Source organism: Sturnira hondurensis, unplaced genomic scaffold (assembly GCF_014824575.4).
Source record: "Sturnira hondurensis isolate 20B ecotype Veracruz unplaced genomic scaffold, ASM1482457v3 Scaffold0001872, whole genome shotgun sequence".
NCBI classification, from domain to species: Eukaryota; Metazoa; Chordata; class Mammalia; order Chiroptera; family Phyllostomidae; genus Sturnira; species Sturnira hondurensis.
In genome coordinates this window covers 2,378,203-2,392,418 of record NW_028074503.1, presented here as the reverse complement: position 1 = coordinate 2,392,418, position 14,216 = coordinate 2,378,203, and the positions used below count along the sequence as shown (strand labels likewise).

The following is a 14,216-nucleotide window of genomic DNA, read 5'->3' as shown; positions in this document are numbered from 1 at the left end:
ACCCCCAACCTCATGAATTCAAACCCTGGTGCTTCAGGGCGTTTGTCAGCCCATGTCATTCAGTGGCCTCGCATCCCCCCTTCCCTCCCCCCACCAGAAGATCACCAGTCTCTGAATGGAACGTGTCAGAGGAAGGACAGCATGTGCCACTGTCCTGACTCCCCTAAGCACGTGGATGCACTATTTCAAAATGTGCCTGGAGAAAGAAAACTCTCTGAGGCGTGTCTACTTATACTCAGAAAAGATAAAGTTGTAAAAGGTCAGTAATTCTAATTTTCTATGTCAGGTATTTATCAAACAAAAATGTTTCAAACATTTATGGGTGAAGAGCAGAAAACTTGAACTTCTCTAGGTCAGCTTTGGGAAGTTTAAAATGCTACAAACACAGTGCATTGCTTACGTGTTCTCCTTCCTGAGTTTTATCTCAGGTTTAAGTTCCACTATATTGATCAAGATCTTGCCACCTTAAAAAAAGTGGGACAGGTCAATTAAAAAGTTGAAAACAAGAGTTTTAAGTAAACAGGGGGTTGTAGGGGGCGGGAAACTACACCTTTGCATTGCTGTCCCTTGGATGAGAAACAGGTAGATTTCTGAGGGATTTATTTAAAACCTTAAGTTTGGCTTCAGCACATGAACATTAAAATCATATTTGAGTAGCTCTAATTTTCCCAGTCTGGCATCAAATTCAAGAAAATTGCACAGACAACGGTGTGGTGATTGCAGAGGGGGGCATGGGTGGAGGTGAAAAGGGGTATAAGGAGGGTGAATGGTAGTGGGAAAATACAATAAAAAACTATTAAAAATTAGAAATGGCATTTAGCCCTGGCTGGAGAGGCCCACTTGGTTGGGTGTCATCCCGCAAAGCAAAATGTCAGGCGTGTAATTACTGGTCAGGGCACGTGCCTGGGCTACAAGGGGCAAGCGACTGACGTTTCTCTCTCACATCGATGTTTCTTTCCCTCTCTTTCTCCTTCCCTTCTCCTCTCTCTGAAAATAAGTAAATAAAAACATCTTTAAGAAAAGAAATAGTACTTAAAAGCACAATGCTGCCCCGGACGGCAAAGCCAAGGCTCGCTCTGCGCCCAGCCCCTCCTCACTGTCCGGCAGCCCCCGTCTCCGGTGTTTGGAGGACTCAGCACTGGGTTGTCCCTGAGTTGACTCACCCCGCCTGACCCCAGGTCAGGATGTGGGCTTTTGCTTCATTCTAGTGCTAAAGCCCCTCCTTGAACCTGAAGCCCAGACAGAAAGGTCCCACTTAACCCCTACGTGTCAGTCTCCCTGGCTAACAAGTAACTCTGTTTTATTGATGCCATCTTCATGTGGGCAGTGGACTGGGTGCTTTAGGCTCACTTCTCCTCAGGAGAAAGTCAGTTTCATAAACCCCTTTGTTGCCTGTAACCGGGAAGGCAGCCGAGCGCCCCCCTCCCATTCATGTGGAATGCTGCTTCCTTCCTTCAGGTCAACCCCGACTCAAGCTTTTGCCCCTTCACTTTTTATCCCAAAAGATCTCTTCACACCCAATCATTCACAAGCTTAGCAACTTTACTGGAGACTTGAGGGGTTGGAGGAAGAGGCAGCACAATGCACACTGCTCAGCCTCCCACCTCTGCCTGGCCCTCCTAGCTGGCGTTCATGTCTTGGGTGTCGGCATCATGCCCCAAACAGGCCATCGCAGCCTTCATACAAAGCACAGCACTCTCCCCGGGCATAATTCTGATAAATACAACTGAACACAACTGCCCTCGTCCTGTAACATATGGATGGGCCCCAGACTAGACAGAGGCTAAGTAATTTGCTCGAGCTCACTGAGCTAAAAAGACTTATACTGAGCAATCAAGCCCACTCTAATATGTCACGCTGCCTCTCCATGACTAAATCACCTGCCTGGCACCTCATTTCTTGCAAAATACAGGCCCTCAGAGTCTTGCCCCTGATTTCATCCCAGCAGCTGGAGCCAGTAACTGACTGAAGGCTCCCTGACACCTCTGGACACCATACCCCCCATCAGGGTCTCCTGCCTCATCCCCTGCCCTGCCTCTGCCCTGCACCACACCTCACTCTCTCTGATCAGGACCAACGGCTTGGCCTGCCTCCACTCTGTCCCCACATTCTCTGCCTGTTTTATTAGGCTTCCTCTTATCACCTGTAGCTGGACCCCTGCCCTACCCACCTCCTGTCCTACCTAATGCCCGTGGCAGCTCCGATGAGACACTGCTGATGGTATTCACTGTTTTCAGTGAGTCCTCTCCTCTCTTCCTCTCTTGTCCTTCCTCTTTGCCTATCACAGGCAGAGAACAACTGCCTAACAAGAATGATTCAATTTTCCACTGTGCGTAATTGCCAAGGTTGTTCTAGGGAGGGCTTCAAAGTTGCTGGAGTCTAATGGAGGGGCGGAGATATCTCTACCTCCCTTCTCTCCTCTCTTGCTGTATGTCAACTGAGAGGGCAGCTGCCCCAGAAAACAATTTGGGCTGATTCATTTTCTCTCTGCACCCTCGGACATTCCCATGCAAAGCTAAAAATAGCAACTCATTTCTGCTCTCTCAAAATGAGAGACAGAAGCAGACCCTCAGCATCTGAACAAGACAGGGGTGGTCCTGCTTATGATATGGGTGGATGTGGGGCCTCAGCCTTTGGGAGGAACAGAGATAGTATGGAGCTGGGAGCGACTCTCAGGATGGGCTGGTATGCATTTAATGTCCAAAGTGATGGACCACTATTGTCACAGGTATCAACTCTGAATATAACAATAGGAGTTGAAATTCTCAATCTGGCAACTACTTGGGGCTTTCCAGAGGGCCTCACGTGGTCCACCAACGCACGTGTCCCTGGACGGCCAGCGGGGGGATAGAGTTCACCACACAGGCAACACAACCCCCCGCATCCGGAGACTATAGATCAAGTTGAAAGTCACCCCTAGGGGCCCACAGCTTGTGCTGAAGAACAGTGATATATGCAACTCCATGGTGTGAGCCAACTTATGCAATAACTCCCATTTCTCACTCATTTCTTTCCCTCCTCCTCCACAAAGTCTTCCCAGCCTGGCCCCACCAGCCTGGCCTCTTCCTCCTCTCAGTATCTGACTGTGTACCAACCGCTGGGCTCTTAATCAGGTATAGTCACATGGCATTCCTAGCATTTTACATGGAACTTCCACCTACTGCATTACCCTTTAAAGAGGGGTGTGTGTGTGTGTCTGTGTGTGTGTGTGTGTGTGTGCGCGCACGCGCGCGCCCTGGTGCAGGGCCTGTCGGGAGCAGTGGGGGAGCTCTGCAGTGTTGAGGAGGCACATACTTGGAGTCAGAGGCACCAGCTCCTGATTCTGGATCTGGCCTAAATGAGGACTCAGGCTAAAGGGTGAGTCTCTCAGACGCCTCTGGAAGGTGTGACCAGTAACCCTGGAGTAGAAGGAAATGGTCTCTTTTCAAATTTGTCTGCAAAAGGAAGAACTTCCTTTTCTTAGTGCAGGAAGATTCGGCAAAAAGTAAAGCAGGCTTTAGAAATACATTTTTAGAGACTCCTGGGAAGCAAGTAAACTAGAACATGTGACCAGGATAAGGATATGAGTGGTAACATAAGTAGATGATGGATTAGATAGATAGATGAGAGATAGATAATAGATTGATATGTTGTTTATAAACAGAATTAATAAATATTCATGTTTGGAGAGGCTGGAAAATTAGGAGCGTTTCCCGAAAGGCTCCAGACAAGTCTCTAGGAGAGAATTAGGCAGCCCACCTGATTGCTAAAAAGTGCTCATTAAGATGTACGAAGTCGTCCTACCAGATCTCAACTCCTTGGGCTTAAAAACCAAAAGATGCTGCCTGGGGCCCATAAAGTCACATCTTATGAGTGACATGAGTGAAGTGAAAAACAGTGGCTTAGAAAAGATTTTTTAATTCAGTATAAATAAGGAAATGGATATCTGTATCTCGTCTGCCCACGCTCACTATCTGCTTAACCTTCATAAAAAGCTTTATGGTAAAAATGGCTGACCTGATGGGTCTTTCTTTTCCTCTGCCTTCTCCACTCCCTGACTCTATTGAAAGTGTCCCCTCTTTCCTCTAAACCCCCTTGGTTCTTTATTTGAGCATCTGCTAACATAGACTACTATGGCTGTGCACATTCCGTGTGTTTGTTAGAAAAATAACCCCTGCATTCTGCTCATGTCCACATCCCCAGAGAGACTTGGAAGATGAGTTAAGGACCCTGAGACGGGGAGAGTTTCCCGAATTATCTGGGCGGGACCAATGTAATCACATGAGTCCTTAAAACAAACAAGCAAGAAAACAGAACCTTTCCTGGCTGTATGTGTAAAAGAAAGACATGATGACATAAAAGGGGTCAGTAAAATGCAACTTTGCTCGCTTTAAAGATCGAGGTAGGAAGCCATGAAGCCAGCTATGCGGGCAGCTTCTTCTAGATGCTAGAAAAGGCAAGCAAATGGATTTTGTTTTAAACTCTCAAGAAAGGAATGCGGCCCTTTCCACACCTTGATTTTAGCCTGGTCAGACTTCCCAGCTCCACAACTGTAAGACGATAAGGAAACTAAAACATTAGCCTTCCAGTGGACTGCAAGCTCTCTACAAACAGGTGTCTTTTTCTCTGTCATCATAATGGTTACACCTGTGCCTGATACATAGTAAGTGACCAACAAATATATGTTAGGAGAACGAATAAGTGAACAAATGAAGTATATATGTATACAGAACTACCTACCAAAAAATGACACCACACACAGGGAAAGATAACAAGCTCAAGGTCACAGTCAGAGAAACAGTCCCTTGCACCCTATGGGGGGAGGTCAAAAACTGCCACCAGGGACCATGTTTTTCCAAGTGGCCTGCCCCTTTTATCAAGTAGGGGGATAACATATACATAGAGAAAAAAAGTCCATAGGAAGATAAGTCCACATGTACTTAAGCCCTAAGTTGAAGAGAGGTGCTGTGGGAAGGTGGTGTGGTGCTGTATGAAGAAAAAATGATTCTGGAAAAATTCACATGCTGGATGTGGACTTGATCTGGACTTGGAAGGACAGCCAGAATTTGGATAAGTGGAGAATGGGAGAGGACGTTACTGGAAAGGATGAGACATTATGGCCCATCATGAGAAGACTGGCTTTGCCAGAAGAATTGCACCTAAGAATAGTTATAAAACAGGAACAGCTGCCATCCACCCGGTTCTTTCCAAATGCCAGCACTTTCCATGATCAGCTCATGTAATCCCCCCCACACAATGACCCTCTAAAGAGGTGTTAAGGGCATCTTGAGACTTTGACTTTTGTGCCCTTGACTTCCCAGCATGGGATCCCCCTTCTCAGGTGTGGGCTCCCTTTCTCTTGCTGCTAAGTAGAGGCTGCAAAATCTAGACACTTCTTTTCTCTTTACCCCTGGCAACAAGGACACATGCATATGACCTGGTTTGGCCACCAGACGTGAATCAGGAATAAGGGGCAGAAATAAAATGGACAGGGAGAATTTCTTCTGGCAGCAGCATGATACCAACATCTGGATCGGAGAGGCAATAGAGTAGGTGGCTCCTCCTGCCAGCATGTTTTCTGAAACTGGCTACCCAGCCTTCTCAGTAATTCTTTGAACTACTCAAATCCCATCACAAAAGTTCTTCTGAACCTAAACTGACTAGAATAAATTCCTGTTATTCACAAATATGAACCCTGCCTGATAGAGCAGATATTAAAATTCTTGTATATAGGTTAGGAATTTGAGGATCAGAAAGGTGCAGTGACTTGTCCAGGGTCACACAGCTCTTGCCTGTCTGATTACAAAGCTTATGTTCTTAACATTAATCATTAAATGTTCAAAATAAGAATTAAATTGTAAGAGGCTTTCTCTCTTATAAATGCTTTATACAAGGCCTGAGAAGGGAGAAGTCGATTCCATGGGAGGGCAGGGTTTATGGGTGAAGGTAGGGCAGGCCTTTCGAAGACATTGTTTTCGAGGCACATCTTAAACAATGGGTGGGGGTTGGCCACACTGGCAAAGAGGAGGTGGAGGAGGTCTTTCCAGGCATCAGAAAGACCAGAAGCAAAGGCATGGAACCATGAAATTTCAAGGGCCCTATATTAATATCTATTGCCAGCTAACAAATTGCCCTTAAACTTAGTGGCTGAAAACAACACACATCTATTATCTCAGTGTCTGTGGAGCAGACGTCTGGGCACAGCTTAGCTGGGTCTTCTCCTTCAGGGTCTCTCACAAGGTGGCAATCGAGGTGCCATTCAGGGCCGGTCTGAAGGCTCAAAGGAAAGGTTCAGTTTCCAAGATCATCACATGGTTGTTGGCAGATTTCAGCTCTTTGAGGGCTGCTAGACCAAGGGTCTTGGTTCCCAGCTGGCTGCTCACTGGAGGCTGCCATTAGTTCCCTGGCAAGTGGCCCTTTCCAGCATGGCTGCTTGCCTCATTGACGCATGCAAGCCAAGAAGATACTACAGAGTCTTCTAGAAAGACAGAAGTGACACTCCATCACTTTTGTCACATTCTCTTACTTAGAAGATAGTTGCTTGGTCAGCCACTCAAAAGCAGGGTACTCTGGAGAGACAGGACTGCCAGGAGGTGGGATTCTTTGGGTCTCACGGAAAGTCTGCCTCCTGCTGACCACTTGGGCACTGCAAGTCATCTCATACTAAGAGGGTGGCGCTGCAGCACCAGGCCAGAGGCTGGCAAGTACAGACCAGGAGGGCCTTCATAAACCATGCCAAAAAACCAGGGTATCATTTTGTGAGAGGTGAGATTCCTTCTTTCCTTTTTAACATACCTTTAGGTTTGGTTTCATTTCCCAAAATCACTTCAGCTCCATTAGTTCCCTGAATTCCTATCTTACACTCTCCATACTATGTTTCCATCCTCCAACAGGTACTAACCCACCCATCACTTAGAAACACCTAAGTAAGACTGGAACAGATGCAACTAAAATCAATTAAACTCCTGCAACCGAAAACAAGTAACACCCCCAAACTCATCACTTACACTAAGGCAAAAAGTTGGTTTTGAATGCTCAAAAAAAAAAAAAAAAAACAGAATGGACGGGGAATGTGAGGGAGCAGGTCAGGCAAGTACTGGAATTCCTCCTCGGGAGCCCAGCCCTTCCCAGCAGCCTCTGAGTTGCTCCCTAATCATGGTGCTGCCACCCGGCTTCAGTGGTTCCAAATCCATCATCGGTTCCACAGTTCAGGAAGAGGTTCCAGAAAAGCCAAAACTTCCCAAACTGCAACCAACTTTCCCTGCGTAAACGGCCTAATGTCATGATCCCTCATTGCTGCAAATGTCATTTAATTATGGTTGTCACAATGACGACTGCACTTTCTTTTCACGCAGGTTGAAAAATGTCCACAGTTCTGCCTTCTACAGCTTTTTACTGGCTTCTTTACCTTGATCACTTTCCCTGCACGTGGAAGAGTGTGTTCTTGCCAAAGCTCATTTCTCTGTGCTTAATAAAGCATTTTATGGGCTACTTTGTTGGCAGGAAGCCCCTGTCCTCCATCCTCTGATCTGCAGACTCTGCATGTACAGAGCTAGTACTGAATAAGCATTACCCTTCCAAATACCACTAGTCACATCCAAAATATAACCTCCAAGGTTCCATCTGGAAGCCCTGGGGACTCCTTGACTATGATTCTTAGATCCCTTGGCCTTGATTCTTGCCCCAACCATTATTAATCTCCCAGGAAAAGGAATAAAGGCTGTGATAATTCATAGATTTTGATAATTCACACTCACCGGTTACCGCATCCATTTGGAAGATGGTCGCATTTTAAAAATGGATCGTGACAGCGTTCCAAATGCAACAACTTTGATCTCTCAGCCAGAGGACATCTGCTTGCCTGTTATGACATTTTACCTTCTAGGTTTAGGCCAAAATGGTCCCCCTGCTTCCTGAACGTGTCTCCCGGCTGGAGTATCTTTCTTTCTCTGTGTATCCTTGGCTTTGCATTGTCTCCTTCTACTTCCAACACTTTCCCCTCATCCCTCCATGTAGTATTTTACCTTGGACGGAGAGAAATTCTACAGCTGACAGGCGATCGTACTGCCTTTGAAGTGTGCTGGCTCTGGGCTGGTCTCTGGCTGGAGAAACAACTTACTGGAATTACTTAGGAGTCTCCTTTCCACTGTGTTTCCTTCTCTGTGTTTATTCATGAAGGAGAATGTTAGTGATTGGGAAGGAAAGAACCAGATGTCAGTTTTCTCTGTGAATCAGATGAGGATGCATTTTCCTGCTTCTTCCTTTTCCACAGAAAACAATATTGAACGAAGTCCCTCTTTTCCTAACTACTGTTTCCCTACCTCATCCCCTTTTCCTTCTCTTCCCCAGCATTACCTCTGCTTGGAAGAGGTGTTGAAGTTTAAATCAGGTGTTATCCACCTAGCAAAACAATGCCCAACCAGAATCTCCCTGCAAAGAAACATTTCCTCTGGGTTTCACCAGGGCCCCTGCTCCCTTTGCAGAATACAGACCCACAGCCATGGGCCTCAGTGGGTTACAACGAGGTTTGTTTAACTGCTTTGAGATTGTAATTTGCATGCAGAAGACCTTGGAACACAAGACCCTGTTTGTGTAAAAAAGGCTATGGGATTAAGCCTTTGTTTGGGTCCCTTCTAAAAAGAACTGTGATGTACAAATAGCACGGACACCTGAGAGCTAAATGAGCTATCAAATGACCTAATAAACTCTGCTAAGAAACTCAGTCTGGCACGCGGCCTCCATTCACACAGTACTCTGGTCAGTTATGCTTTATGATTGGCCCTTATTTCTCCACAGGTTGTGTCTTTGTCTCCAATAAGGTGGCCTGTAGCCAGGTCTGCTGGGGCAGAGGGGCAGGAAAGATGACAAGGGGGCGGAAGCATTCCAGGAGAGAGTCAGCAGGTGCATGGTTCCTGGCACTTACAAGGACGGAGAAAGTTACTAATGAGTCTGTCGAGCTACTGAGCCCATGACCCAGCAGTTACCAAGCCCGGATGAATAAATTGGAGCCAAGATCAAATAAACAGCCAGTCCACATAGGTCCCTGTGGTCACACATCCAACAAATGTATTTTATGTTATTTCATTTTAATTTTTAAAATATGTCTATTGATTCTAGAGACAGAGGAAGGGAGAAAGAGAGAGAAACATTGATTGATTGCCTCCCATATGTACTCTGACTTGAGATCAAACCCACAATCTAGGTATATGCTCTGACCAGGAATCGACCCCCCAACTTTTTGGTGTATAGGATGATGCTCCAAACAACTGAACCACACTGTCACACTGAGAATATAAAGTAATTCTCCAGGGGGGTAAAATTTGCATTATTTTGAAATAATTGTCTATTTTGCCCGTACTTAAAGAAAATGTAAGTTAATACCCAATCAACTGAGAAATTCTCTCGAAAGATTTCTGTGACTTTTTCTCCCAAAGTGTTATTTCTTGTCCATTCCGCATGACTTACTGAGCAGCACATCGTTCACCTTGTCTGGACCACAGGGTCAAATTCGGAAGAGACTGGGTCTGACGGTGCTCGAGTCACCTGACGGCACCAATGCTGATCCAGGTGCTCTGGCAACTCCGGCACTGGCTGGAGGTCAGAGTGCATGGTAGGGGTCAGACCCAAATTCAAACTCCAGCTCTGCTGCCCCTAAACTGACCTGAGGCAAATCCCTTAGTTTGCTTGAGCCTCAGTTTCTCAAATGTCAACTGGAGTGTATTAGTTCCCCACGGCTCTCATAACATAGGGCCACAGACTGGGTGCCTTCAGACAACAGAATCTATCTTCTCATAGTTCTGAAGGTCAAAGGTTCTGGAGGCTAGAAAGTGTCAGGTCAGCAGGGCAGTGTTCCCTCTGCAGCCTCTGGCGAAGGCACGTTACTTGCCTCTTGCTGCTTCTGGTGGCTGCTGACATTCCTTGATGTTCTTTGGCTTGCAGCTGTATCATTCCAACCCCTGTCCCACCTGGCCTTCTCCCTGTGCATCACTCTGGGTTCCCATGCCCTTCTTATAAGAACACCTTCCAATAGGACCCACTCCGATCCAGGTTGCCCTTACCCTAACTAATGGCATCTGTAAAGGCCCTTTCTTCCAAATAAGGTCACATATTGAGTCTCTTGGTAGAAAGGATTTGAGAGGGACACTATTCAACCCAGTATATGAAGACAATGTATAACAAAAAAGGCCATTATAAGAATTAAATAATATAGCTCTGGCTGGTATAGCTCAGTGGATTGAGTGCGGGTCTGCGAACCACACAATCGCGGTTCGATTCCCAGTCAGGGCACATGCCTGGGTTGCAGGCCAGTTTCCGGCAGGGGACTCATGAGAGGCAACCATACATTGATGTTTCTCTCCTTCCATTCCTCTCTAAAAGATAAATAAATAAAATCTTATTTAAAAAAGAATTATATAATATAGCTAAAACACCTAGCACAATATAAGCATTTATCATCATCACAGCATTATCATCATCATCCATCATCTCAGTGAACGGATAGTGTTTCTAAAGGCTTTCTATCTGGCTAGCTAAGGAGACCACAAGTAAAACTACGAAATAGACTTAGGGTCAAATCTGGGCTGGGCAACCTCTGGTAAATTACTTAACCTCTCTGAGTTTCAATTTCTTTGTCCTCCACAGTGACGGACATATATGCACAAGTGAGCAAAAGTAGGTTTACAGTTGTGAGTATACAAAACACAGTTTATTCTTGTATTGTTATTTATTAATTACTGTTGTATTTTCCACACAAACAACTATAAACCTACTTTTGCCCACCCCTGCATGTATCTCCATCGGTGTGGGAAAAGAAATCACATATATACAATCTCCAACCCTTAAATGGCATTTACTATGTGCCAGGCACTGTTCTAAGAGATTTACAAACAATATCTCAGCCAATTCTTAGAACAACCCTGTGAGTTTAGGTATTGTTATGATCTTTATTTCACAATCAAGGAAGTCAAATCAGCAAGTAATTTAAGACAGTTGCCTAAGGTCACATAGGAAGTAAGTGATGAAACCAGAATTCAAACCCAGGCAGACTGGCTCCGAATACCTCCAAGATGAAAAGAGAAGTTTTAAGAGTCTGATGGGCCCAGAGACACTTCTGGAAGCAACATCATGATGGCCGCCCAAGCAGAACCCCAAGTTAAGTTCAAACTTGTTAATTGGTGATGGTGGCACTGGAAAAACTACATTCATTAAATGTCATCTGATGGGTGAATTTGAGAAGTATGTAGCTACCTTGGGTGTTGAGGTCCATCCCCTTGGGTTCCACACCAACAGAAGACCTACTAACTTCAGTGTGTGGGATACAGCTGGCCAGGAGTTTGGTGGACTGAGAAATGCCTATTGCACCCGAGCCCAGTGGGCTACTATGCTTGATGTCACTTCAAGAGTCACTTACAAGAATGTGCCTAACTGACATAGAGATCTGGTAGGAGTGTGTGAAAACATCTCCACTGTGTTGTGTGGTTATCCACAACAATGAAGTGGATATTAAGGACAGAAAAGTTAAAGGCAAAATCAACCGTCTTCCACTGAAAGAAGAATCTTTGGTATATGGCATTTCTGCCAAAGAGTAACTACAATTTGAAAAGCCCTTCCTCTGCCTTGCTAGAAAACTAACTGGAGACCCGAACCTGGAGTCTGTTGCCATGCCTGCTCTGGCCCCACCAGGGGTTGTCCTGGATCAGCTGTGGAGCACAGTCTGAGCAAGACCACCCCACTACTGTTGCTCAGACCACTGCTCTCTGGGATGAGGCTGGTGATCTCTGAGCCACGGAAGCAGGAGCCCATGCCAGAAGTTGGTTGAACAGACAACTGCCCCGTGGGGTCAGTGGCGCCCCATGTTTGCCACGTCACTACGTAGCTAAGCGGAACTTGTGCTTGCTTTGGGATGCTGAAGGCGAGGAAAGAGCTTCGAGGTGAATGTGGCAGTTAAAAACTACCTTCGGTTTGGGGACCTGCATACGTATTCAGCTGTTTCAGAATGCAGTTGCTTCCTTCTTGAGTTGCAAATATGAGGCTGCAGCAGTCTAATCACAATATTCAGTGGTGGAACCTGTTTTGTTACTGTCATTCCCATTCCCTTTTGTTTAGAAGCAGAATAAAGTTGTATTTCGAATATCTAAAAAATAATAAAAATAAAAAAGAAGGTTTAAATAAAACACTTAGCCAGCACTCAGTGTGTGTGAAGCAACCAATGAATGGTGATATAACAGCTACAGCTTCTTCTTACAACCTTTCCCCTTTTCCTGACCTCGGGGCTGCCTTTCCTCTTTCTCTCAGTTTAGGTGCTCGGGTTGTTACCCCTGTTGACATTAAGCTGGAGCCAAGTTTCCATATTTAAATGTTCAGACTGCTGAAGTTCCACTCAGTTTCCTGGGGTATCTTGCCCTCATTTTTATCTCATTATTCTCTCCAGTGTTCTGTGGCCACAGTCGTTGAAAGGGTCAGAGAAGGGGAGGGAGGCAGAGCTCTCTGGCAACTGGTGAAAAGTGGGTGCTTCTTTCCCAGAATGGGAACAGAGTTAAGCAACAGGCCGTAAGACGTGTCTCAGGAACAATCACCCAATGGGGCCACCCACTAAACCCAGGACCTTGCGTGCTGTCCTTGGCACAGAGATCCTTGAGAGATCTATTATGGAACAAAACCTCCTTAAGCATGAGGATCCACGATGGCGTTAGAGGTACGGAGAGCGAGCTATCTCCTGAACATCCATCCTGGGGCACAGTGGGTTCCCAGCCAGATGCCCTGTTCTCATCTGCCCCACGCTGCCCTGAGCAGGAGTTGTCCACACAGCTGTAGTGCAATTTGGGGGGACTTGGGATCAACTGCACCCGCTGCTAGTCAAGCTCTGCTCTCTGGTACCTGATGCAGTAGGAGGAGCCGGAACCCCACCCCGGCTGGGTTCCCCTCCTGCCTCTCTGGCTGTTGCCAGAATCCCAGCATGGACATGGCAGCTGTCACAGAAATCAGTCATCAGGAGGGTGTACATGCCCACCGAGAATGGTGGTTCTGTATAGGTCCAATGACAACTCAAGCAACTTTTGGGCAAATCTGTTCACTCTCCCCAAACCAACAACATGAGGACAGGCTTTCTCCAAGAGGTAAAGTGAGGGGCTGCACTTGGCAAATTGTGACACAGGCTGCTGCTGCTCCACCCCTCCACTTTTGGGGTCCCTCGCTCTATCCTCCTGAGGACCCCGGGGCCTTATGCCACGTGGAAGCAGCCACCCACTCAAACAGCCCTGCTTCCCTTCTTTCTTCCTAGTAAGACATACCTTTCCTCACCCCAGACTTCCGAGACCTCTGCCTCACTTTGGTAACAGTGGAAGTTATTAAAGGAACAAATCCTGCTCATTGGTCAACCAATTGTGGAGCTGAACCTCCCCAGTGCCTTAACCTAGGTCAGATGTATGAAAATGTGGCTTGTGGAGAATTACCCAATTTTTAGCTAATTTTTAAGTTTGTTGCTGCTCACCTGTGGGCTACTAAGATGTAATGAAGAGTTTACAGTTGATGCTGTGGGGTGAGGAGGTGTTTCTATGAACTGGTTACTAAGCCCATGGATCCCACTAGCATAAAGTAATAAAATCTTTGTGCTGGGAACCACGGGGAAGCTGGACAAGTGACCTCATCCCACAAGCGCCTGAGCTCCAGGAGGTGTCAGGGCTCAGGCTGCTCAGGCTTCGTGGGCTCCCTGGCGTATGTGGCACCACCACACATGGCCCTCCCTGGTTCCTTCTCAGCCACTCGGCCCAGATGCCCCTGCACAGTCCCCTGGAGTTCTCAGGACTGGTCTGATGGCAACAGGGCTCAGCTCAGCCTCTACAAGGTGACAGGGACTCGGAGCTCCCATGCAGTGATTGCGCCCCCCAGGATGCATGAATCACAACCCACTTCTCCTTCTCTCTGTCCTCACTCAGCTGGCTTTTCAATTCTGACTGAAATGCATGGAGAACCTCGGGATTTTCCTTGCCTAACACCCTCACCACACGTGTTACTCTATTACAAATACATACATATATATACGTTATTTGTCTATCCATATATCCAAATTATTTGTCTATTCCAAGTACCTTATAAAATGGAATTATACCATATTTGTGTGTATGTGTGTGTGTATAAATTCCAGTTATATGAGGTAACTGGAATAATCAGATTCATAGAATGGAGGTTACCAGGGGTCAGGAGGGAGGAATGGAGAGTTAGTGTCAAATGGTGATGGC

General features: G+C 46.3%; 1 pseudogene; it reads left to right on the top strand.

Annotated features, from left to right (window-relative positions):
• The first annotated feature begins 11,106 nt into the window (after window positions 1–11,106).
• On the top strand, window positions 11,107–11,760 carry LOC118980282 (GTP-binding nuclear protein Ran-like; annotated as a pseudogene).
• The last annotated feature ends 2,456 nt before the right edge of the window (window positions 11,761–14,216 follow it).